At 40.4% G+C, this 27755-nt stretch overlaps 2 non-coding genes across 2 annotated transcripts; one reads left to right on the top strand and one right to left on the bottom strand.

Annotated features, from left to right (window-relative positions):
• The first annotated feature begins 13293 nt into the window (after positions 1-13293).
• Positions 13294-13401, top strand: LOC130952639 (small nucleolar RNA R71). The gene has a single exon (XR_009074817.1). It is a non-coding gene; the product is annotated as a small nucleolar RNA R71 (small nucleolar RNA).
• A 4463-nt stretch (positions 13402-17864) lies between these two features.
• Positions 17865-17972, bottom strand: LOC130953559 (small nucleolar RNA R71). The gene has a single exon (XR_009075729.1). It is a non-coding gene; the product is annotated as a small nucleolar RNA R71 (small nucleolar RNA).
• Positions 17973-27755: the final 9783 nt, after the last annotated feature.

Genomic DNA, 27755 nt, shown 5'->3' with positions numbered 1-27755 from the left:
AAAATAATTAACCAATTGGACAAAAAATATTATATACAATATTACTACTAATTATTTTATAAATTAATTAGGAGACCATAGCTCCCATTGTCCCAATAAAATTCTGCCCCTGCATGTAGCTTGATATTGATATTATTAGTATTGTTTGAAAATAGGGATGGTAAAACTTCTCGAGATGCGGAAAATTCCTGTGAGGATTGTCCAAATGGAGATTTGACTCTAAAAAATTTTTTCTGCAGGGATGGGGATGGGGGCAAAATTCTCCCGAGGCAGGCATGAGGATCCGAGCGGGGATCCCCGCTCCGTCTTGACTAATCCCCAAAATTTATAAATTTACTTAATTATCCGTATAGTTTATTTCTCATATATATTTTTTAGTCATTTCACATGCCATATATATAGAGAGAGGGACCCAAAATTTCTAATTCTCATTTGTATAATCCTTCTTCAATTCATAGTGATCCCTAGCGTCGTCCATGCTCCATCCAACTTCTCTGCAGCCACTCCCTTGTCACTCTCTCGTCTCACCGTATTATCACCCCTCACCGTTCTATCACCTTCATCGCGTCGTTCTCTATATTCGTGGTGTAAGACCCAGTTAATTAATGGCTAATTAACCCATAAATGAGAATTTATTCTAGAAAGCCCAAAATGTGATTTTTATGGCTAAATGTGATAGAGGAGATTGAGACGAGAATTTTGGTACCAATTTTATAGAATTCGGACCAAGATTGGACCAAACAGGCCAAATCGGGCCAACCGGACCCAAAGTGGGCCCTTGGCCCAACTAAACTAAACCAAAACCCTAGTTTTCAGCACTCTCTCTCCTCACTTATCACTCAAACACGCTGAAATGGAGGCCATGGAGGGAAGAACACTCTCTCAAGTTCTCTTCCTTGGTTGATCTTCAAACCACCATAACTTTTGATCTAGAGCTCCGATTGCCGCACCGTTTACGGTCACGCATTCACCGCGGAGAGCTCTACAAAACCCATACAATCAATCTTGTGGTAAGCCACGTTTTGCTCTTCGAACTTCCAGCCTTGTTTTCGAGTTTCATGAGCAAAAATGTTGAGATTTTAGGCTCTTTGATATTATAGGACCCAACTCTCTTGAAGGAGAAGGTTAATCTTGTCTCCTTGGACCTTGGGTGTGGTAAAATTCTCAACTCTAGTATAATTTATTGTTCTATGATGTTTGAGTATTGAGATGTTGTGTATGGATATGATGATTGTGGCTTAGGTTGTGTATGTATGAATATTGGAGCTTGATTAGTGATATTGAAAAGCTTGAAAAGGGATTTGGTGGTGAAAAATCTGTTCTTGGAGGTGTTGAGACATTGAGAGCTTGTGGATAAGTGATTTGGAAGTGCTCCAGTTGAGCTTGGGAAATCGGCTAAGGTATAGTCTCGGTTTCTCGTATCTAATATGTAATGTGGTAGAAAATACTTAGGCTAGAGGCCCTAAAATAGGCATTGAATTGTTGATGTTGTTCAATGGTTAAAATATATGATGTGGTCATATATGTGATGATGATTATTGATGCCTTAATGGTATGATGTATGAGAAATATGCATGTTGTGATATATGCTTAATGATTGATTATGGTTGAATTGTGGGTGGAACCATGTTGATGGTGAGTATGATATTGATTGTGTACAATGATGATTTATTGGAATTGGTACTGTTGAAAATTGGCATGAGAAAGAGTATATGATATGTCAATGTGTTTGAGTTTGAGCCACTTGGGTGAAGTGGGTTAAAATGATGGGATAGTGAGTTTGGTGAATTGTGGTAAAGTGTCAATGTGTGAGTTGAGGAGGCTTGATGTTGAATTTGATATACTTTGATTGATTTCAAAGAAAAGGGATGAAATTGGCATGTTTTGATTGATTTTGAAAAGAGTTGAAAATGGCTTGTTTTGAAAATGGCACTTTGTGATTTTGTATGAAAAACATGGTTTTTGGGCATAATTTGATGGGACATAACTTGGACTACGGATCTCTGTTTTGTGCCAAATCTGTTTAGAAATGAAATTGGATCCGGGATGTCCATGCCGTTTGAAGAACGGGTGAAAAACGATTTAAAATGAGAGAGTTATGTCCGTCGGAAGATTGGGGGTTGAATTTGTGAATTCTGCAGCTTTTAACTTAGAAAATTTTTAGCAGAATGACCCCTCGCGCGTAGGCGTGGTGTGCGCGGGCGTGCCGATGTGCTGCACCCAATGCCCAGCCATTTTCCAGAGGGTTGTGCCTGAACTGTGCCAGTTTTGTGCCTGGGGCACGAGAGCAGCCATGCGTACGCGTGGCTGACGCGTGCGCATCGCTTGGGTATTTTTCAATCCACGTGTTAGCGTGCATGAGGCATACGCGTCGATGAGTTTTGTGGCCATCCACGCGTGCGCGTGGAGTGCGCGTACGCGGGGCCCTGCTTTCATCCCAAAGTTGATTTTTGAGTTTTAAAAGCCAAATTTCATACTTCTAAGCCTCCGATCTCACCACTTATGTCTTATATCATTATGATATGCCTAGCAATGAGAAAAGGAGCTAGAGAATGTGGTAACTTGCGAGTGAAGCAAGGGAAAAATGAATGATCAATGAGGATCAAAGATGATTATGTGAGAGGCGGAGGATGGCGGTGGAAGTGCTTGTTATGCCATGGGCCGAAAGGCTGTAATTGTTAATGAGATGGCTGGTTATGGATTTAACCATGAGCCGAATGGCTGGTTATGGATTTAACTGTGAGTCGGATGGCTAGATTATTGCCGTGTTACGGCGGAGCCATGATTATGGCTATGTATAAATGCATATATGCTGTTGAATGAATTGTGAATGTTGCACTTCCACTGTTGGAGATGAGAGTTTCCCTGGAAGGAAGCAGTGGCTAGCCACCACGTGCTCCAGGTTGAGACTCGAAGCTCTTTTGACCCTATGTCGTAAGGGTGGCCGGGCACTGTGAAAGCTCCGGATGAGCTCGCCCCCGTAAATATTCACCAGTGAAGGTGATGGATATAGATCATGATTATGATCAAGTTTATGATGAGTATAACTCGAGTTGGGGATGCGTGACAGAGGGACAGTCCAATGGTTAGCTACCAGGACTTGTCGGGTTGGCTCTATAACCGACAGATGATATCATCAGCCACTAGGGACAGGCATTCATCATATGCATACTATATGAATTGTTTGAGATTTCCTATTTGACTGCATATTACTTGCTAATTGTCTAAATGCCTTATTTGTTCCTATTTGTATATTTCTTGTTTGATATAACTGTGTTTGCTACATTATACTTCTGCTGGTGGTTGGGAGGTGTGAAGGAATTGGAAAGGGAAGTATTAGTTAGACTGAAGAATCTTTAGTCAGTCGCCACATATGGTTTAGCTTGTTTATAAGCTTTGATATTATCTGGAGGAAGTTCTAGGATTGCCTTTGGCTTTCCTTTATTATTATGTATTATATATGTGGAAGCTGTTACCATGCTGGGAACCTCTGGTTCTCACCCATGCGGATTTTGTGGTTTTTAGATGCAGGACACGAGGTTTCCCGCTGAGGCATGCTGGAGACTTCTAGATTTGCGAAGATCCTTTGTTCTCGGGACTATGTTTTGGTTTATATGTTTTGCTTAGATACTTTTATCTCCATTAATTAAGAAACTGTGATGACTCCTCTTATGGGAGATTCTGGAGAATAGGTTTCTGTATTTGTGTCCATTTGGGTTTCCTTTGAGGTTTTCCTTATTTTATCATATGTATATATTGCTATGCTCGGACCGGTTATCTTCGTAGCCGGATTTTGAGTCTTGATATTCCTGTTTTTGATACTCCTTTGTATATATATAATTTCGTGTTGGATCGTTACATTATCGATCGGAGTGTTGCGCTTTTGAGTTGCGATTTTTGTTTACCCCTTTTTCTGCAAAGGCTCCCAGTTATAAACCTTATTCATACTACTATACGTACTAAATTTTTATTTTAGAGGTCGTAATGCCTTGCCATCTCTGAATTATGACTTAAGCATAAGACTCTGTGTGGTAGGTGTTACACGTGGCATTCCTTTCTACAACTCTGTTGTCGTGTCCATTCTTCTCTCCTCTGTCACATCTCCCACCTTGTCCATTGCTCTGTACTCTGACTCGCTGTGGCGTTTTCCACTGTGTCATTTTGAAAGAAGTTACCATCTTGTCGTTTAGACCTTTCTTTGTATAAAATCTTACTGTTTTTGTATAGAATGGATACTTTCAGCTTTATTCGTATGGAAATTAATAATTAGTCAGAACTATCATAGAAATGGAAAATAGGGTATCCGCGGAGAATGGGACCCTGTGAAAAATAAGGATGGGGAGCAATATTCTTCCACTATGGAAAACGAGAATGAGAACGCGGAGTAAATCTGGGGGCATGGATGGGAAACAGAGAGGTATCCCCCGTCCCCACCCTGCCCTATTGACATCCCTATTTGAAAACACAAAATGCTTCATGAAAACAGATAATCAATCACTAAATTAATTATACTATATATTTATATATTTTTATACATGTTATTTTATATATTTTTTAAAAAAATAATCAACGTGTAAAATAATCAAATATGATATAGCAGAATAATTAAACTTATTTCGATTGAAAATATAAGCAAACTATTTTATAAAAAACAAAGCGCCTACTAAGGCTTCTCTAGTGCTCTGCTAGGGTTTATTCTAGCGCCTACTAAAGCTCTTCAATCTGATAAATTCAAACTGGGATCTAATCCAGCTCTGAGAAACTGATCACTGCATTAAGATGCTATAGTATGGGTGATAAGAAGGAAGAGACTGACTGGTGGAACCAGAATGTAGAAGATCACCGTGGAGGAGTGGTATTTCTTGGAGAAGAAGACATCATAGAAAGGGTTTAGGCCTGTGCTAATAGCCTGACAGGCAGACTTTTTGCTAATAGACAATTCACAACTGGCACCATGGAGAATGCGTTAACAACGATCTGGGGTAAGCCGAAAGGATTAAGAGTTACTGAAATAAAACCTAATGTCTTTCAATTTTTCTTTGATATGGAAGAAGAACTACTGAGAATTAAAAAAAGGCTCTCCTTGGCTATTTAAGAATTTTGTTTTGCACGTTAGAAAATTGAATGTTCAGGAGGAGGCTGCTGACAATGTCATATCTGAATTCCCAGTTTGGGTACAATTGTGGGGGATCCCGAAAAGGTTCAAAACACTGGAAGTTGGGAGGAAAATAGGAGAAAGCCTGGGGAAGGAGTCTGATTTGGGTTTTTTGAGATTAGGGAAAAGAAAAACATAATCCTCAAGGCTAGGGTTGATATTTGTGGTGAGAAAGAAGTAAAAGATAGCCTGTTAATTGCTGGTCCGGATAAGAAGGCTATCGAAATAGGTCTCAGGTATGAAAGGCTAGGCACAGTGTGCACTTATTGTGCATACTTAAGCCATGAGATCAAAAATTATTCACAATGGTTAGAAAATTTTGCTGCGGGTCATATTCAGGAAAATGAAATCGGAGATTGGGTGAAGTCTGATCAAATGGGGAGTAGAATTTCAGATAATGAAAGGGGATTCCATAATAAACCAAACTACGCAAGCTCAATACTGCCTCACCCAAAGAAGAAACCACCCTGAGCTTGGCTGATGGAAGGCTTCTCAAAGCTTAGCATGTCAGAATAGAGGACACAAACTAAGAACCTAACAAGCAGTAATGCAGAAGCCAATGCAGAGGATTCAACTGAAGGTACCGATGATTCTTGGATACCTACAAATGATCTACATCCATGATGATTTTTGGCAAAATTATGATCGCTCAGATTGATGCTAATGGAAATACCAATATTGCTACTATGGCTGCTAAAAAAGGGGAAGGCTCTTAAGCTGAAGCAAATGGCAAGGGAAGGAGGTAACTACATGAAACAAGATGGAGAGAAAAGGAGAAGTGTGGGTAAAGAAAATAATAAGCAGCAGAAAAAGCTTTGCCTTGGTATTAATCAGATTTTGGATGATCAGGTGGAGGGTGCCAGCCTTCAATTGGCACCCAAGGAGATATGAAGCTACTCTGTGACGGAGAAAAATTGTCGGTAAAGAATTTCTCAATGAAATCTCGTTGCAAGTATAGTTCTAAACCAACAAATAATCCTCAATCAAGATTTAATTTGTTTGTCACAAGTACAATCCCCAATAAAAATAACCGAAGTATTTAAACTTCGGGTCGTTTCTCAAGGAATTGCAGGGAAGTGTTCATGTTATTGGTTATGAGATGTATATTTTGGGGTTTTGAATAAGGGACATGAAACATAAATGACAAGAAAGTAAATGAAACACAAATTATAAAAAAGTCTTGGCAAGGGTTGATGGATAAGGATCTTTATCCTTGTTACTAACCACAACATGATAATTGTAAGGATCAATCCCATTAAGTCATCCTCTAACGAGTGAAGAAAAGTCAAATGAGCTTTATCAATCCCAATCCATAAGTCCTAGCCACTCACTAATTAGCATAGTGAAAGCTAGTGTCAATGGACACCAATCGTCAATCACTTGGACATTAGCAACTCAAGTTCACCTAAGTTACCATCCCAAGCCAAGAACACAAAAATCTACTCTATCATCCTTCCAAGAAATTTGTCAAACACTTGGAAGGCATAAAAGGAAAGCATAATAAAATTACAAGAAATGTAAATCTACAACTACCAATTGCAAGAAAATTAACACAACAATTTAATTAAACATAAAGAACACAAAATATAAATTGCATTAAAGGAAAATAAAAGGAACAAGAGTGCATCAACAACAAAGTAAATAAAATAAAGGAGATGACAACAAAAGATAAAAGAAACAAGATGTAGCAACAATAAATTACAAGGGAAAGTAAATGGGAACAAGAATTAAACTAGATCTAAGAAAATCCTAATCTAAACCTAACATAATTTCTAAAGAGAAGAGAGAGTATCTCTCTCTAGAATTCTACCTAAGTGGTGCGCGAAATTGTGAACAATACTTTTTCACAACTCAAATAATCCCTGGTCATGAACTCCAAAAATACTTGGTGGTTCAATTCCATGGCATTACACAACTTCGCACAACTAACCAGCAAGTGCACTGGGTCGTCCAAGTAATAAACCTTACGTGAGTAAGGGTCGATCCCACGGAGATTGTTAGTATTGAAGCAAGCTATGGTCATCTTGTAAATCTTAGTCAGGCAAACTCAAATATATATGATGATGAACGAAAATAACATAGAAGATAAAGATAGTGATACTTATGTATATCATTGGTGTAAGAGCTTCAGACAAGTGTATGAAGATGCCTTCCCTTCCGTCTCTATGCTTTCCTACAGCCTTCATCCAATCCTTCCTACTCCTTTCCATGGCAAACTCGTGTAGGGTCTCACTGTTGTCAGCAGCTACCTCCCATCCGCGCAGTGAAAGCTAATGCACACACTCTGTCACAGTGCTGCCAATCACCGGTTTGGTTCCCTCCCCTACCGGAATAGAATAACTCTTTTGCGTCTGTCACTAACGCCCAGTAGGTTACAGGTTTGAAGCACGTCACAGTCATTCAATCATTGAATCCTACTCAGAATACCACAGACAAGGTTAGACCTTCCGGATTCTCTTGAATGCTGCCATCAGTTCTTGCCTATACCACGAAGACTCTGATCTCACGGAATGGCTGGCTCGTTTGTCAGGCGAGCACTCGGTTGTCAGGCGATCAACCATGCATCGTGCAATCAGAAATCCAAGAGATATTCACTAAGCCTCAGATGCTTGTAGAACAAGAATGGTTGTCAGTCACCTTGTTCATGGGTGAGAATGGTGATGGGCGTCAATCATCACCTTCATCATGTTGAAGAACAAGTGATATCTTGGTAAAAGAACAAGCGGAATTGAATGGAAGAACAATAGTAATTGCATTAATACTCGAGGTACAGCAGAGCTCCACACCTTAATCTATGGTGTGTAGAAACTCCACCGTTGAAAATACATAAGAACAAGGTCTAGGCATGGCCGAATGGCCAGCCTCCCAATGATCTAAGATAGCATAAAAATAGAAGATAGCTACCAAGATGTCCTAGATCTAATAGTAAAAGGTCCTACTTATAGAAAACTAGTACATAGATGAGTAAATGACATAAAAATCCACTTCCGGGCCCACTTGGTGCGTGCTTGGGCTGAGCAATGAAGCAAATTTCGTGTAGAGACTCTCTTTGGAGTTAAACGCCAGCTTTGGTGCCAGTTTGGGCGTTTAACTCCCATTTGGGTGCCAGTTCCAGCGTTTAACGCTGGGATTTCTTGAGGTGACTTTGAACACCGGTTTGGGCCATCAAATCTTGGGCTAAGTATGGACTATCATATATTGCTGGAAAGCCCAGGATGTCTACTTTCCAACGCCGTTGAGAACGCGCCGATTGGGCTTCTGTAGCTCCAGAAAATCCGCTTTGAGTGCAGGGAGGTCAGAATCCAACAGCATCTGCAGTCCTTTTGAGTCTCTGGATTAGATTTTTGCTCAGGTCCCTCAATTTCAGCCAGAAAATACCTGAAATCACAGAAAAACACACAAACTCATAGTAAAGCCCAGAAAAGTGAATATTAATTAAAAACTAATAAAAATATACTAAAAACTAACTAGATCATATCAAAAACATACTAAAAACAATGCCAAAAAGTATACAAATTTTCCGCTCATCACAACACCAAACTTAAATTGTTGCTTGTCCCCAAGCAACTGAAAATCAAATAAGATAAAAAGAAGAGAATATGCAATGAATTCCAAAAACATCTGTGAAGATCAGTATTAATTAGATGAGCGGGGCTTTTAACTTTTTGCCTCTGAACAGTTTTGGCATCTCAATCTATCCTTTGAAATTCAGAATGGTTGGCTTCTTTAGGAACTCAGAATCCAGATAGTGTTAATGATTCTCCTAGTAAAGTATGATGATTCTTGAACATAGCTATTTATTGAGTCTTGGCTGTGGCCCAAAGCACTCTGTCTTCCAGTATTACCACCGGATACATACATGCCACAGACATATAATTGGGTGAACCTTTTCAGATTGTGACTCAGCTTTGCTAAAGTCCCCAATTAGAGGTGTCCAGGGTTCTTAAGCACACTCTTATTTGCCTTGGATCACAACTCTTATTATTATTATTATTATTTTTTTCGTTTTCTTTTTCTCTCTTTTTTTTTCGGTTTTTTTTTTTTTTTTTTTTTTTTGAATAGCAATGCTTTTTCTTGCTTCAAGAATCATTTTATTGATTTTTCAGATCCTCAATAACATGTCTCCTTTTTCATCATTCTTTCAAGAGCCAACATTTATGAACCACAAATTCAACATACATATGCACTGTTTAAGCATACATTCAGAGAACAAAAATATTGCCACCACATCAAAATAATTAGACTATTATAAAATTCAAAATTCATGCAATTCTTCCTTTTTCAATTAAGCACATTTTTATTCAAGAAAGGTGATGGATTCATAGGACATTTATAACTTTAAGGCATAGACACTAAGACACTAATGATCATAAGACACAAGCATGGATAACATAAAGCATAAAAATCGAAAAACAGAAGAATAAAGGACAAGGAGATCAAGGAACGGGTCCACCTCAGTGATGGCGGCTCTTCCTTGCTTTTGAAGGTCCTATGGAGTGCTTGAGCTCCTCAATGTCTCTTCCTTGCCTTTGTTGCTCCTTTCTCATGATTCTTTGTTCTTCTCTAATTTCATGGAGGAGAATGGAGTGTTCTTGGTGCTCCACCCTTAGTTGTCCCATATTGGAACTCAACTCTCCTAGGGAGGTGTTTAGTTGCCCCCAATAGTCTTGTGGAGGAAAATTCATCCCTTGAGGAATCTCAGGGATCTCATGATGAGTGGGATCTCTTGTGTACTCCATCCTTTTCTTAGTGATGGGCTTGTCCTCATCAATGGTGATGTCTCCCTCTATGTCAACTCCCACTGAATAACAGAGGTGACAAATGAGGTGAGGAAAGGCTAACCTTGCCAAAGTGGAGGTCTTGTCCGCCACCTTGTAGAGTTCTTGGGCTATAACCTCATGAACTTCCACTTCTTCTCCAATCATGATGCTATGGATCATGATAGCCCGGTCTATGGTAACTTCGGACCGGTTGCTAGTGGGAATGATTGAGCGTTGGATAAACTCCAACCATCCTCTAGCCACGGGCTTGAGGTCATGCCTTCTCAATTGAACCGGCTTTCCTCTTGAATCTTGCTTCCATTGTGCGCCCTCTTCACATATGGTTGTGAGGACTTGGTCCAACCTTTGATCAAAGTTGACCCTTCTAGTGTAAGGATGCTCATCTCCTTGCATCATAGGCAAGTTGAACGCCACCCTCACACTCTCCGGACTAAAATCCAAGTATTTCCCCCGAACCATAGTAAGATAATTCTTTGGATCCGGGTTCATACTTTGATCATGGCTCTTGGTGATCCATGCATTGGCATATAACTCTTGAACCATCAAGATTCCGACTTGTTGAATGGGGTTGGTAAGTACTTCCCAACCTCTTCTTCGGATCTCATGGCGGATCTCCGGATATTCACCCTTTTTGAGTGAAAAGGGGACTTCGGGGATCACCTTCTTCAAGGCCACAACTTCATAGAAGTGGTCTTGATGCACCCTTGAGAGGAATCTATCCATCTCCCATGACTCGGAGGTGGAAGCCTTTGCCTTCCCTTTCCTCTTTTTAGAGGTTTCTCCGGCCTTGGATGCCATAAATGGTTATGGAAAAACGAAAAAGCAACGCTTTTACCACACCAAACTTAAAATGTTTGCTCGTCCTCGAGCAAAAGAAGAAAGAAGAGAGTAGAAGAAGAAGAAATGAAGAAAAGGGAGATGGTGGTGTATTCGGCCAAGGAGGGTAAGAAAGGGTGTTTAGGTTGTGTGAAAATGAAGGGTTGAAGAGGGGTTTATATAAGAAAGAGGGGGATGAGGGTTCGGCCATTTGAAGGTGGGTTTGGGAGGGAAAGTGGTTTGAATTTGAAGGGTGAGGTTGGTGGGGTTTTATGAAGGATGGATGTGAGTGGTGAAGAGAAAGATGGGATTTGATAGGTGAGGGGTTTTTGGGGAAGAAGTGTTGAGGTGATTGGTGAATGGGGGAAGAAGAGAGAGAGTGATGGTAGGGTCCTGTGGGGTCCACAGATCCTGTAGTGTCAAGGAAAAGGCATCCTTGCACCAAATGGCATCAAAATCCACGTTTTGAGCCTTTTCTGGCGTTAAACGCCGGGCTGGTGCCCATTCCTGGCGTTTAACGCCAGGTTTTTACCCTTTACTGGCGTTTAACGCCAGTCTGGTGCCCCTTTCTGGCGTTAAACGCCCAGAAGGGTGCCAGACTGGGCGTTAAACGCCCAACAGCTAGCATTACTGGCGTCTGAACGCCAGTTTCCTCTTCTCCAGGGTGTGCTATTTTTCTTCCTGTTTTTCATTTTGTTTTTGCTTTTTTTTCATTGTTTTTGTGACTTCTTATGATCATCAACCTACAAAAAAGATAAAATAACAAAAGAAAATAATTAATTATAAAACATTGGGTTGCCTCCCAACAAGCGCTTCTTTACTGTCATTAGCTTGACAGAGGACTCTCATGGAGCCTCAGAGATGCTCAGAACCGTGTTGGAACCTCCCAACACCAAACTTAGAGTTTGAATGTGGGGGTTCAACACCAAACTTAGAGTTTGGTTGTGGCCTCCCAACACCAAACTTAGAGTTTGACTGTGGGGGCTCTGTTTGGCTCTGTTTTGAGAGAAGCTCTTCATGCTTCCTCTCCATGATGACAGAGGGATATCCTTGGGCCTTAAACACCAAGGATTCTTCATTCACTTGAATGATCAATTCTCCTCTATCAACATCAATCACAGCCCTTGCTGTGGCTAGGAAGGGTCTGCCAAGGATGATGGATTCATCCATGCACTTCCCAGTCTCTAGGACTATGAAATCAGTAGGAATGTAATGGTCTTCAACCTTAACCAGAACATCCTCTACAAGTCCATAGGCTTGTTTTCTTGAGTTGTCTGCCATCTCTAGTGAGATTTTTGCAGCTTGCACCTCAAAGATCCCTAATTTCTCCATTACAGAGAGGGGCATGAGGTTTACACTTGACCCCAAGTCACACAAGGCCTTCTTGAAGGTCATGGTGCCTATGGTACAAGGTATAGAAAACTTCCCAGGATCCTGCCTCTTTTGAGGCAATTGTTGCCTAGACAAGTTATCCAGTTCTTTGGTGAGCAAAGGGGGTTCATCCTTCCAAGTCTCATTTCCAAATAACCTGTCATTTAGCTTCATGATTGCTCCAAGGTATTTAGCAACTTGCTCCTCAGTGACATACTCATCCTCTTCAGAGGAAGAATACTCATCAGAGCTCATGAAAGGCAGTAGTAAATCCAAGGGAATCTCTATGGTCTCAGTTTGAGCCTCAGATTCCCAAGGTTCCTCATTGGGGAACTCATTGGAGGCCAGTGGACGTCCAGTGAGGCCTTCCTCAGTGGCGTTCACTGCCTCTTCTTCCTCCCAGAATTCGGCCATATTTATGGCTTTGCACTCTCCTTTTGGATTTTCTTCAGTGTTACTTGGGAGAGTGCTTGGGGGAAGTTCAGTAATTTTCTTGCTCAGCTGACCCACTTGTCCTTCCAAATTCCTAATGGAGGATCTAGTTTCAGTCATGAAACTTTGAGTGGTTTTGATTAGATCAGAGACCATGGTTGCTAAGTCAGAGGTATTCTGCTTAGAGCTCTCTGTCTGTTGCTGAGAAGATGATGGAAAAGGTTTACTATTGTTAAACCTGTTTCTTCCACCATTATTATTGAAACCTTGTTGAGGTCTCTCTTGATTCTTCCATGAGAGATTTGGGTGATTTCTCCATGAAGAATTATAGGTGTTACCATAGGGTTCTCCTAGGTAATTCACCTCTTCCATTAAGGGGTTCTCAGGATCATAAGCTTCTTCCTCAGATGAAGCATCCTTAGTACTGTTTGGTGCATTTTGCATTCCAGACAGACTTTGAGAAATCAAATTGACTTGTTGAGTCAATATTTTATTCTGAGCCAATATGGCATTCAGAGTGTCAATCTCAAGAACTCCTTTCTTCTGACTAGTCCCATTGTTTACAGGATTTCTTTCAGAAGTGTACATGAATTGGTTATTTGCAACCATTTCAATCAGTTCTTGAGCTTCTGCAGGCGTCTTCTTCAGATGAAGAGATCCTCCAGCAGAGCTATCCAAGGACATCTTGGATAGTTCAGAGAGACCATCATAGAAAATACCTATGATGCTCCATTCAGAAAGCATGTCTGAGGGACATTTTCTGATTAACTGTTTGTATCTTTCCCAAGCTTCATAGAGGGATTCTCCATCCTTCTGTCTGAAGGTTTGGACTTCCACTCTAAGCTTACTCCATCTTTGTGGTGGAAAGAACTTTGCCAAGAAGGCGTTGACTAGCTTTTCCCAAGAGTCCAGGCTTTCTTTAGGTTGAGAATCCAACCATATTCTAGCTCTGTCTCTTACAGCAAAAGGGAATAGCATCAGTCTATAGACCTCAGGGTTAACCCCATTAGTCTTGACTGTGTCACAGATTTGCAAGAATTCAGCTAAGAACTGATGAGGATCTTCCATTGGAAGTCCATGGAACTTGCAATTCTGTTGCATTAGAGAAACTAATTGAGGCTTAAGCTCAAAGTTGTTTGCTCCAATGGCAGGGATAGAGATGCTTCTCCCATAGAAATCAGGAGTAGGTTGATGAGCGGATAATTTGTATACTTTTTGGCATTGTTTTTAGTATGTTTTTGATATCTTTTAGTTAGATTTTAGTATATTTTTATTAGTTTTTATTTAAAATTCACTTTTCTGGACTTTACTATGAGTTTGTGTGTTTTTCTGTAATTTCAGGTATTTTCTGGCTGAAATTGAGGGACTTGAGCAAAAATCTGATTCAGAGACCAAAAAGGACTGCAGATGCTGTTGGATTCTGACCTCCCTGCACTCGAAGTGGATTTTCTGGAGCTACAGAAGCCCAATTGGCGCGCTCTCAACGGCGTTGGAAAGTAGACATCCAGGGCTTTCCAGCAATATATAATAGTCCATACTTTATCCAAGATTTGATGGCCCAAACCCGCGAAGCAATCCGGCCTCAGAAATTCCAGCGTTAAACGCCGGAACAGGATTAAAAGTTGGAGTTAAACGCCCAAACTGGCATGGGAGCTGGCGTTTAACTCCAGAAAACGTCTCTACACGAATTTCCTTGATTGCTCAGCCCAAGCACACACCAAGTGGGCCCGGAAGTGGATTTTTATGTCATTTACTCATCTATGTAATAGTTTTCTATAAGTAGGACCTTTTACTATTGTATGAGAGAGTCAGAGAGTCTGGAGACGACATCTAAGTAGCTATCTTTGTTTTATGCTATCTTAGACCTTTGGGAGGCTGGCCATTCGGCCATGCCTAACCTTTGTTCTTATGTATTTTCAACGGTGGAGTTTCTACACACCATAGATTAAGGGTGTGGAGCTCTGCTGTACCTCGAGTATTAATGCAATTACTATTGTTCTTCCATTCAACTCCGCTTGTTCTTTATCTAAGATATCACTTGTTCTTCAACCTATGAACAAGATGACTGACAACCATTCTTGTTCTACAAGCATTCAAGGCTTTAGTGAATATCTCTTGGATTTCTGATTGCATGATGCATGGTTGATCGCCTGACAACCGAGTGCTCGTCTGACAAACGAGCCAGCCATTCCATGAGATCAGAGTCTTCGTGGTATAGGCAAGAACTGATGGCGGCATTCAAGAGAATCCGGAAGGTCCAACCTTGTCTGTGGTGTTCTGAGTAGGGTTCAATGACTGAATGACTGTGACGTGCTTCAAACCTGTAACCTACTGGGCGTTAGTGACAGACGCAAAAGAGTGATTCTATTCCGGTAGGGGAGGGAACCAAACCGGTGATTGGCGGCACTGTGACAGAGTGCTCTGCATTAGCTTTCACTGCGTGGATGGGAGGTAGCTGCTGACAACAGTGAGACCCTACACAAGTTTGCCATGGAAAGGAGTAAGAAGGATTGGATGAAGACTGTAGGAAAGCAGAGAGACGGAAGGGAAGGCATCTTCATACACTTGTCTGAAGCTCATACACCAATGATATACTTAAGTATCTCTATCTTTACCTTTTATGTTATTTTCGTTTATCATCATCATATACATTTGAGTCTGCCTGACTAAGATTTACAAGATGACCATAGCTTGCTTCAATACTAACAATCTCCGTGGGATCGACCCTTACTCACGTAAGGTTTTATTACTTGGACGACCCAGTACACTTGCTGGTGAGTTGTGCGAAGTTGTGTAATGCCATGGTATTAGGCGCACCAAGTTCTTGGAGCCATTACCGGGGATTATTTGAGTTGTGAAAAAGTATTGTTCACAATTTCGCGCACCAAGTTTTTGGCGCCGTTGCCGGGGATTATTTGAGTTGTGAAAAAGTATTGTTCACAATTTCGCGCACCAAGTTTTTGTTCTAACTACAGTTTCGCATTTGTTCCCTGCAATAACAGTGCCATATTTTGATCCGGCAACAACACCAAGTTTTTGGCGCCGTTGCCGGGGATTGTTCATGTTTTGAGCAAGCTTGTGGTAACATCAGATGCCAAGATCCGGCAACAACATCAAGTTCTTGGTGTTATTGCCCGGGATTGTTTAGGCTGGACAACTGACGGTTCATCTTGTTGCTTAGATTAGGTATTTTTTTTTCGAAATTCTTGAAGGTGAATTCTAGAGTTTCATGATGATTTGTTGAAATCTGGCTGGCTGAGAAGCCATGTCTAATCTGATTGGACCGAGGTTTCAACTTATCACCACAAGAGCTTGTTGATTTCGTATCAATCTTGCTCTTGGAGCAGTGATTTGCTAAGATTTGGCTGACCTTTGGTCATGTCTAGTGTTTTGGACCGAAGCTTCCTTGGAAGCTTGGCTGGCTGTGAAGCCATGTCTAATTCCTGGACCGGAGTCTTAGACTAGCATTGCACTGATTCCTGGAATTCTCATTAAGAATTTTGATGCCTTTTTCCACTTAATTTTCGAAAAACACAAAAAAAAAAAAAATTTTATAAAACCATAAAAAGACCAAAAAGATTTTATGTTTCTTGTTTGAGTCTAGAGTCTCATCTTAAGTTTAGTGTCAAATGCATGTTTTTGTTATAATTTTCGAATTCATGCATATATTTCTTGTTTTGATCTTTGAATTCTATTGACTTGAAGTATTTTGTGTCTCATATGCATTCTCATATTGTTAGTGTCAGTAGTGCACAAACTGCTAAGTTTGGTGTCTTGCATGCATTGTTATTTGATTCTTGTTGCATTTTGATTAATAGAAAAAATCCAAAAAATATTTTTAATTTGAGTCTTTTCAAGTCAATGATACAAGGAATTGAAGATTCAGAACCAACTGCAGAGGAATTATACAGAAAAAGCTGAGCATTCAAAAATGCCCAGTGAAGAAGGCAGACTGGCGTTTAAACGCCAGCCAGGGCACCTGGTTGGGCGTTTAACGCCCAAAAGGGGTGCATTTTGGGCGTTAAACGCCAGAATGTATACCATTCTGGGCGTTTAACGCCAGGATGGTGCCAGGGGGAAGATTTTGTTTTCAAAATCAATTTTTCTTAGTTTTTCAAATCAAATCTTTTTCAAATCAAATCTTTTCAATCAAATGTTTTCAAATTCAATTTCTTTCCTTTTAAAAAGATACTTACCAACAATTAATGATTTGATTGAACATCACAAGATTGTTGCCTTTTCTGTTGAGAGAGGTTTAAATGTTTCAATCATATCTTTTCTGTTAGGCAAGTCATCAATTTTCAAAATCATATCTTTTCAAATTGTTTTCAATCATATCTTTTAAAAATGTTTTCAAATCATATCTTCTCAATCACATCTTTTTAAACCCATAACTTTTCAATTAAATCTTTTTAACCACATCTTTTTCAAAATAGTTCTCAATCAAATCTTTTTAATTTCTAATTTCAAATCTTTTTCAAAAATCACTTTATCTCTTTTCCACTTTGATTTTCGAAAATCAATTAACATTTTTCAAAATGTTTTCAAATTTTTTTAATTGAATTTTCGAAAATTCTCTTCCCTCCTTCCCACATCCTTCTATTTATGGAGTACTACTCCTTCTAAATGCACAATTCGAATTTTATCTATTAAAATTCGAATTCTCCTTCTCCTTCTTCTTACTATTTCTCTTTTCCTCTGACATTTCAAGGAATCTCTATACTGTGACATAGAGGATTCCACATTCTCTTCTTCTTTTTCTATTTCTTATGAGCAGAAGCAGAGACAAAGGCATTCTTGTTGAAGCTGATCCTGAACCTGAAAGGACCTTGAAGAGAAAGCTAAGAGAAGCCAAAGCACAACTCTCTTTAGAGGGCTTGACCGAATTCTTCAAGGGAGAAGACATGGCAGCCGAAAACAACAACAATGCCAACAATGCAAGGAAGGTGCTTGGTGACTTTACTGCACCTACTTCTGATTTCTATGGGAGAAGCATCTCAATCCCTGCCATTGGAGCAAACAACTTTGAGCTAAAGCCTCAATTAGTTTCTCTAATGCAACAGAATTGCAAGTTCCATGGACTTCCAATGGAAGATCCTCATCAGTTTTTAGCTGAGTTCTTGCAAATCTGTGACACAGTCAAGACTAATGGGGTTAACCCTGAGGTCTATAGGCTGATGCTATTCCCTTTTGCTGTAAGAGACAGGGCTAGAATATGGTTGGATTCTCAACCTAAAGAAAGCCTGGACTCTTGGGAAAAGCTAGTCAATGCCTTCTTGGCAAAATTCTTTCCACCACAAAGATGGAGTAAGCTTAGAGTGGAAGTCCAAACCTTTAGACAAAAGGATGGAGAATCCCTCTATGAAGCTTGGGAAAGATACAAACAATTAATCAGGAGATGTCCTTCAGACATGCTTTCTGAATGGAGCATCATAGGTATTTTCTATGATGGTCTCTCTGAACTATCCAAGATGTCTTTGGATAGCTCTGCAGGAGGATCTCTTCATTTGAAGAAGACGCCTGCAGAAGCTCAAGAACTGATTGAAATGGTTGCAAATAACCAATTCATGTACACTTCTGAAAGGAATCCTGTGAACAATGGGACTGGTCAGAAGAAAGGAGTTCTTGAGATTGATGCTCTGAATGCCATATTGGCTCAGAACAAAATATTGACTCACAAGTCAATTTGATTTCTCAAAGTCTGTCTGGAATGCAAAATGCACCAAACAGTACTAAGGATGCTTCATCTGAGAAGAAGCCTATGATCCTGAGAACCCTTCCATGGAAGAGGTGAATTACCTAGGAGAACCCTATGGTAATACCTATAATTCTTCATGGAGAAATCACCCAAACCTCTCATGGAAGAATCAAGAGAGACCTCAACAAGGTTTCAATAATGGTGGAAGAAACAGGCTTAGCAATAGCAAGCCTTTTCCATCATCTTCTCAGCAACAGACAGAGAGTTCTAAGCAGAATAATTCTGACTTAGCAACCATGGTCTCTGATCTAATAAAGACCACTCAAAGTTTCATGAATGAAACAAGATCCTCCATTAGAAACTTGGAAGGACAAGTGGGTCAGCTGAGCAAGAAAATTACTGAACTTCCTCCAAGCACTCTCCCAAGTAACACTGAAGAAAATCCAAAAGGAGAGTGCAAAGCCATCAATATGGCCGAATTCTGGGAGGAAGAAGAGGCAGTGAACGCCACTAAGGAAGACCTCAATGGGCGTGCACTGGCCTCCAGTAAGTTCCCCAATGAGGAAACCTTGGGAATCTGAGGCTCAAACTGAGACCATAGAGATTCCCTTGGACTTACTACTGCCTTTCATGAGCTCTGATGAGTATTCTTCCTCTGAAGAGGATGAGTATGTCACTGAAGAGCAAGTTGCTAAATACCTTGGAGCAATCATGGAGCTAAATGACAAGTTATTTGGAAATGAGACTTGGGAAGATGAACCTCCCTTGCTCACCAAAGAACTGGATAACTTGTCTAGGCAGAAACTGCCTCAAAAGAGGCAGGATCCTGGGAAGTTTTCTATACCTTGTACCATAGGCACCATGACCTTCAAGAAGGCCTTGTGTGACTTAGGGTCAAGTGTAAACCTCATGCCCCTCTCTGTAATGGAGAAATTAGGGATCTTTGAGGTGCAAGCTGCAAAAATCTCACTAGAGATGGCAGACAACTCAAGAAAACAAGCCTATGGACTTGTAGAGGATGTTCTGGTTAAGGTTGAAGACCATTACATCCCTACTGATTTCATAATCCTAGAGACTGGGAAGTGCATGGATGAATCCATCATCCTTGGCAGACCATTCCTAGCCACAGCAAAGGCTGTGATTGATGTTGATGGAGGAGAGTTGATCATTCAAGTGAATGAAGAATCCATGGTGTTTAAGGCCCAAGGATATCCCTCTATCATCATGGAGAAGAAGCATGAAGAGCTTCTCTCAAAACAGAGCCAAACAGAGCCCCCACAGTCAAACTCTAAGTTTGGTGTTGGGAGGCCACAATCAAACTCTAAGTTTGGTGTTGAAACCCCACATTCAAACTCTAAGTTTGGTGTTGGGAGGTTTCAACAAGGTTCTGAGCATTTCTGAGGCTCCATGAGAGACCTCTGTCAAGCTAGTGACAGTAAAGAAGCGCTTGTTGGGAGGCAACCCAATGATTTATAATTAATTATTTTCTTTTGTTATTTTATCTTTTTTGTAGGTTGATGATCATAAGAAGTCATAAAAATAATGAAAAAAGCAAAAACAGAATGAAAAACAGGAAGAAAAACACACCCTGGAGGAAGAAGCTGCTGGCGTTCAAACGCCAGTCAGCCTAGCAGATGGGCGTTTAACGCCCAGTCTGGCACCTTTCTGGGCGTTTAACGCCAGAAAGGGGCACCAACTGGCGTTAAACGCCAGTAAAGGTATAAAACCTGGCGTTAAACGCCAGGAATGGGCACCAGCCCGGCGTTTAACGCCAGAATTGGCCCAAAACGTGGATTTTGGTGCCAATTGGTGCAGGGATGCCTTTTCCTTGACACTACAGGATCTGTGGACCCCACAGGACCCTACTACAGGATCTGTGGACCCCACAGGACCCTACAATCACTCTCTCTTCTTCCCCCATTCACCAATCACCTCAACACCTCTTCCCCAAAAACCCCACCAACCTCACACTTCAAATTCAAACCACTTTCCCTCCCAAACCCACCCTCAAATGACCGAACTTTCATCCCCCTCTCTCCTATATAAACCCCTCTTTACACCCTTCATTTCCACACAACCTAAACACCACTTCTTCCCCCTTTGGCCGAATACACCTCCATCTCCCTCTTCCTCATTTCTTCTTCTTTACTCCCTTCTTTCTTCTTTTGCTCGAGGACGAGCAAACATTTTAAGTTTGGTGTGGTAAAAGCGTTGCTTTTTCGTTTTTCCATAACCATTATGGCACCAAAGGCCGGAGAAACCTCTAAAAAGAAGAAAGGGAAGGCAAAGGCTTCCACCTCCGAGTCATGGGAGATGGATAGATTCCTCTCAAAGGTGCATCAAGACCACTTCTATGAAGTTGTGGCCTTGAAAAAGGTGATCCCCGAAGTCCCTTTTTCACTCAAAAAGGGTGAATATCCGGAGATCCGCCATGAGATCCGAAGAAGAGGTTGGGAAGTACTTACCAACCCCATTCAACAAGTCGGAATCTTGATGGTTCAAGAGTTCTATGCCAATGCATGGATCACCAAGAACCATGACCAAAGTGTGAACCCGAATCCAAAGAATTATCTTACTATGGTTCGGGGGAAATACTTGGATTTCAGTCCGGAGAGTGTGAGGATGGCGTTCAACTTGCCCATGATGCAAGGAGATGAGCATCCTTACACTAGAAGGGTCAACTTTGATCAAAGGTTGGACCAAGTCCTCACAGTCATATGTGAAGAGGGCGCACAATGGAGGCAAGACTCAAGAGGAAAGCCGGTTCAATTAAGAAGGCATGACCTCAAGCCCGTAGCTAGAGGATGGTTAGAGTTCATACAACGCTCAATCATTCCCACTAGCAACCGGTCCGAAGTGACCATAGACCGGGCCATCATGATCCATAGTATCATGATGAGAGAAGAAATAGAAGTTCATGAGGTTATAGCTCAAGAACTCTATAAAGTGGCGGACAAGACCTCCACTTTGGCAAGATTAGCCTTTCCTCATCTCATTTGTCACCTCTGTTATTCAGTTGGAGTTGACATAGAGGGAGACACCCCCATTGATGAGGACAAGTCCATCACTAAACAAAGGATGGAGTACACAAGGGAGCCCTCTCATCATGAGATCCCTGAGACACCTCAAGGGATGCATTTTCCTCCATACAACTATTGGGAGCAACTGAACACCTCCCTAGGAGAATTGAGTTCCAACATGGGACAACTAAGGGTGGAGCATCAAGAACACTCCATTATCCTTCATGAGATTAGAGAAGATCAAAGAATCATGAGGGAGGAACAACAAAGACAAGGAAGAGACATTGAGGAGCTCAAGCACTCCATAGGACCTTCAAAAGCAAGGAAGAGCCGCCATCACTAAGGTGGACCCATTCCTTGATTTCCTGTTCTTTATCTCTCTGTTTTTCGAATTCTATGCTTTATGTTATCCATGTTTGTGTCTTATGATCATTAGTGTCTTAGTGTCTATGCCTTAAAGTTATGAATGTCCTATGAATCCATCACCTTTCTTGAATAAAAATGTGCTTAATTGAAAAAGGAAGAATTGCATGAATTTTGAATTTTATAATAGTTTAATTATGATGATGTGGTGGCAATATTTTTGTTCTTTGAATGTATGCTTAAACAGTGCATATGTATCTTGAATTTGTGGTTCATGAATGTTGGCTCTTGAAAGAATGATGAAAAGGAGACATGTTACTGAGGATCTGAAAAATCAATAAAATGATTCTTGAAGCAAGAAAAAGCTATTCAAAAAAAAAAAATCGAAAAAAAAAAAAAAAAAAATTCGAAAAAAAAAAAAGAGAAAGAAAAAGAAAGAATAAGAGTTGTGATCCAAGGTAAATAAGAGTGTGCTTAAGAACCCTGGACACCTCTAATTGGGGACTTTAGCAAAGCTGAGTCACAATCTGAAAAGGTTCACCCAATTATGTGTCTGTGGCATGTATGTATCCGGTGGTAATACTGGAAGACAGAGTGCTTTGGGCCACAGCCAAGACTCAATAAATAGCTATGTTCAAGAATCATCATACTTCACTAGGAGAATCATTAACACTATCTGGACTCTGAGTTCCTAAAGAAGCCAACCATTATGGATTTTAAAGGAGAGATTGAGATGCCAAAACTGTTCAGAAGCAAAAAGTTAAAAGCCCCGCTCATCTAATTAATACTGATCTTCACAGATGTTTTTGGAATTCATTGCATATTCTCTTCTTTTTATCTTATTTGATTTTCAGTTGCTTGAGGACAAGCAACAATTTAAGTTTGGTGTTGTGATGAGCGGATAATTTGTATACTTTTTGGCATTGTTTTTAGTATGTTTTTGATATCTTTTAGTTAGATTTTAGTATATTTTTATTAGTTTTTATTTAAAATTCACTTTTCTGGACTTTACTATGAGTTTGTGTGTTTTTCTGTAATTTCAGGTATTTTCTGGCTGAAATTGAGGGACTTGAGCAAAAATCTGATTCAGAGACCAAAAAGGACTGCAGATGCTGTTGGATTCTGACCTCCCTGCACTCGAAGTGGATTTTCTGGAGCTACAGAAGCCCAATTGGCGCGCTCTCAACGGCGTTGGAAAGTAGACATCCAGGGCTTTCCAGCAATATATAATAGTCCATACTTTATCCAAGATTTGATGGCCCAAACCCGCGAAGCAATCCGGCCTCAGAAATTCCAGCGTTAAACGCCGGAACAGGATTAAAAGTTGGAGTTAAACGCCCAAACTGGCATGGGAGCTGGCGTTTAACTCCAGAAAACATCTCTACACGAATTTCCTTGATTGCTCAGCCCAAGCACACACCAAGTGGGCCCGGAAGTGGATTTTTATGTCATTTACTCATCTATGTAATAGTTTTCTATAAGTAGGACCTTTTACTATTGTATGAGAGAGTCAGAGAGTCTGGAGACGACATCTAAGTAGCTATCTTTGTTTTATGCTATCTTAGACCTTTGGGAGGCTGGCCATTCGGCCATGCCTAACCTTTGTTCTTATGTATTTTCAACGGTGGAGTTTCTACACACCATAGATTAAGGGTGTGGAGCTCTGCTGTACCTCGAGTATTAATGCAATTACTATTGTTCTTCCATTCAACTCCGCTTGTTCTTTATCTAAGATATCACTTGTTCTTCAACCTATGAACAAGATGACTGACAACCATTCTTGTTCTACAAGCATTCAAGGCTTTAGTGAATATCTCTTGGATTTCTGATTGCATGATGCATGGTTGATCGCCTGACAACCGAGTGCTCGTCTGACAAACGAGCCAGCCATTCCATGAGATCAGAGTCTTCGTGGTATAGGCAAGAACTGATGGCGGCATTCAAGAGAATCCGGAAGGTCCAACCTTGTCTGTGGTGTTCTGAGTAGGATTCAATGACTGAATGACTGTGACGTGCTTCAAACCTGTAACCTACTGGGCGTTAGTGACATACGCAAAAGAGTGATTCTATTCCGGTAGGGGAGGGAACCAAACCGGTGATTGGCGGCACTGTGACAGAGTGCTCTGCATTAGCTTTCACTGCGCGGATGGGAGGTAGCTGCTGACAACAGTGAGACCCTACACAAGTTTGCCATGGAAAGGAGTAAGAAGGATTGGATGAAGACTGTAGGAAAGCAGAGAGACGGAAGGGAAGGCATCTTCATACACTTGTCTGAAGCTCATACACCAATGATATACTTAAGTATCTCTATCTTTACCTTTTATGTTATTTTCGTTTATCATCATCATATACATTTGAGTCTGCCTGACTAAGATTTACAAGATGACCATAGCTTGCTTCAATACTAACAATCTCCGTGGGATCGACCCTTACTCACGTAAGGTTTTATTACTTGGACGACCCAGTACACTTGCTGGTGAGTTGTGCGAAGTTGTGTAATGCCATGGTATTAGGCGCACCAAGTTCTTGGAGCCATTACCGGGGATTATTTGAGTTGTGAAAAAGTATTGTTCACAATTTCGCGCACCATAGGTGCAGTAAAGTCACCAAGCACCTTCCTTGCATTGTTTGCATTATTGTTGTTTTCGGCTGCCATATCTTCTTCTTCCTTGAAGAATTCGGTCAGGTCCTCTAAAGAGAGTTGTGTTTTGGCTTCTCTTAGCTTTCTCTTCAAGGTCCTTTCAGGTTCAGGATCAGCCTCAACAAAAATGCCTTTGTCTCTGCTCCTGCTCATATGAAAGAGAAGAGAACAAGAAAGTGTGGAATCCTCTATGTCACAGTATAGAGATTCCTTGAAATGTCAGAGGAAAAGAGAAATAGAAAGAAGAAGGAGAAGAAGAATTCGAACTTTAATGAGATAAGGTTCGAATTGTGCATTTAGAAGGAGTGATACTCCATAAATAGAAGGATGTGGGAAGGAGGGAAGAGAATTTTCGAAAATTCATTTAGAAGATTTTGAAAACATTTTGAAAATTTGATTGATAATTTTCGAAAATTAAAAGTGAAAAAGAAATCAAGTGATTTTTGAAAAAGATTTTGAATTTAGAAATTAAAAAGATTTGATTGAAAACTGTTTTGAAAGAGATGTGGTTAAAAAGATTTAATTGAAAAGTTATGGGTTTAAAAAGATGTGATTGAGAAGATATGATTTGAAAACATTTTTAAAAGATATGATTTGAAAACAAATTGAAAAGATATGATTTTAAAAATTAATGACTTGCCTAACAAGAAAAGATATGATTTGAAACTTTTAAACCTTTCTCAACAGAAAAGGCAACAATTTTTGAGATGTTCAATCAAATCATTAATTGTTAGTAAGTATCTTTTAAAAAGGAAAGAAATTGATTTTGAAAACATTTGATTGAAAAGATATGATTTGAAAAAGATTTGATTTTGAAAAACTTTGAAAACTTGAAAAAAAAATTGATTTTGAAAACAAAATCTTCCCCTAGCACCATCCTGGCGTTAAACGCCCAGAATGGTATACATTCTGGCGTTTAACGCCCAAAATGCTACCTTTTTGGGCGTTAAACGCCCAACCAGGTACCCTGGCTGGCGTTTAAACGCCAGTCTGCCTTCTTCACTGGGCATTTTTGAATGCTCAGCTTTTTCTGTATAATTCCTCTGCAGTATGTTCTGAATCTTCAATTCTTTGTATCATTGACTTGAAAAGACACAAATTAAAAATATTTTTGGATTTTTAATAATCAAAATGCAACAAGAATCAAATAACAATGCATGCAAGACACCAAACTTAGCAGTTTGTATACTACTGACACTATATGAGACACATAAACACTCAAGTCAAAAGAATTCAAAGATCAGAACAAAGAAATATATGCATGGATTCGAAAATTATAACAAAAACATGCATTTGACACCAAACTTAGGATGAGACACTAAACTTAAGCAAGAAACATCAAATATTTTTGGTCTTTTTATGATTTTGTAATTTTTTTTTGTGTTCTTCGAAAATTAAATGGGAAAAGGTATCAAAATTCTTAATGAGAATTCCAGGAATCAGTGCAGTGCTAGTCTAAGACTCCGGTCCAGGAATTAGACATGGCTTCACAGCCAGCCAAGCTCTCAAAGAAAGCTTCGGTCCAAAACACTAGACATGACCAAAGGTCAGCCAAATCTTAGCAGATCACTGCTCCAAGGGCAAAATTGATGAGAATCAACAAGCTCTTGTGGTGATAAGTTGAAACCTCGGTCCAATCAGATTAGACATGGCTTCTCAGCCAGCCAGATTTCAGCAAATCATCATGAAACTCTAGAATTCATCTTCAAGAATTTCGAAAAAAATAAATGCCTAATCTAAGCAACAAGATGAACCGTCAGTTGTCCAGCCTAAACAATCCCGGGCAATAACACCAAAACTTGATGTTGTTGCCGGATCTTGGCACTGATGTTACCAAAAGCTTGCTCAAAACTTGAACAATCCCCGGCAACGGCGCCAAAAACTTGGTGCGCGAAATTGTGAACAATACTTTTTCACAACTCAAATAATCCCTGGTCATGAACTCCAAAAATACTTGGTGGTTCAATTCCATGGCATTACACAACTTCGCACAACTAACCAGCAAGTGCACTGGGTCGTCCAAGTAATAAACCTTACGTGAGTAAGGGTCGATCCCACGGAGATTGTTAGTATTGAAGCAAGCTATGGTCATCTTGTAAATCTTAGTCAGGCAAACTCAAATATATATGATGATGAACGAAAATAACATAGAAGATAAAGATAGTGATACTTATGTATATCATTGGTGTAAGAGCTTCAGACAAGTCTATGAAGATGCCTTCCCTTCCGTCTCTCTGCTTTCCTACAGCCTTCATCCAATCCTTCCTACTCCTTTCCATGGCAAACTCGTGTAGGGTCTCACTGTTGTCAGCATCTACCTCCCATCCGCGCAGTGAAAGCTAATGCACACACTCTGTCACAGTGCTGCCAATCACCGGTTTGGTTCCCTCCCCTACCGGAATAGAATAACTCTTTTGCGTCTGTCACTAACGCCCAGTAGGTTACAGGTTTGAAGCACGTCACAGTCATTCAATCATTGAATCCTACTCAGAATACCATAGACAAGGTTAGACCTTCCGGATTCTCTTGAATGCTGCCATCAGTTCTTGCCTATACCACGAAGACTCTGATCTCACGGAATGGCTGGCTCGTTTGTCAGGCGAGCACTCGGTTGTCAGGCGATCAACCATGCATCGTGCAATCAGAAATCCAAGAGATATTCACTAAGCCTCAGATGCTTGTAGAACAAGAATGGTTGTCAGTCACCTTGTTCATGGGTGAGAATGGTGATGGGCGTCAATCATCACCTTCATCATGTTGAAGAACAAGTGATATCTTGGTAAAAGAACAAGCGGAATTGAATGGAAGAACAATAGTAATTGCATTAATACTCGAGGTACAGCAGAGCTCCACACCTTAATCTATGGTGTGTAGAAACTCCACCGTTGAAAATACATAAGAACAAGGTCTAGGCATGGCCGAATGGCCAGCCTCCCAATGATCTAAGATAGCATAAAAATAGAAGATAGCTACCAAGATGTCCTAGATCTAATAGTAAAAGGTCCTACTTATAGAAAACTAGTACATAGATGAGTAAATGACATAAAAATCCACTTCCGGGCCCACTTGGTGCGTGCTTGGGCTGAGCAATGAAGCAAATTTCGTGTAGAGACTCTCTTTGGAGTTAAACGCCAGCTTTGGTGCCAGTTTGGGCGTTTAACTCCCATTTGGGTGCCAGTTCCAGCGTTTAACGCTGGGATTTCTTGAGGTGACTTTGAACGCCGGTTTGGGCCATCAAATCTTGGGCTAAGTATGGACTATCATATATTGCTGGAAAGCCCAGGATGTCTACTTTCCAACGCCGTTGAGAACGCGCCGATTGGGCTTCTGTAGCTCCAGAAAATCCGCTTTGAGTGCAGGGAGGTCAGAATCCAACAGCATCTGCAGTCCTTTTGAGTCTCTGGATCAGATTTTTGCTCAGGTCCCAAACATTTCAGCCAGAAAATACCTGAAATCACAGAAAAACACACAAACTCAT

Source organism: Arachis stenosperma, chromosome 9 (genome assembly GCF_014773155.1).
Source record: "Arachis stenosperma cultivar V10309 chromosome 9, arast.V10309.gnm1.PFL2, whole genome shotgun sequence".
NCBI classification, from domain to species: domain Eukaryota; kingdom Viridiplantae; phylum Streptophyta; class Magnoliopsida; order Fabales; family Fabaceae; genus Arachis; species Arachis stenosperma.
The sequence above is the reverse complement of the archived record's forward strand: the minus strand, read 5'-3'. Positions and strand labels throughout refer to the sequence as shown.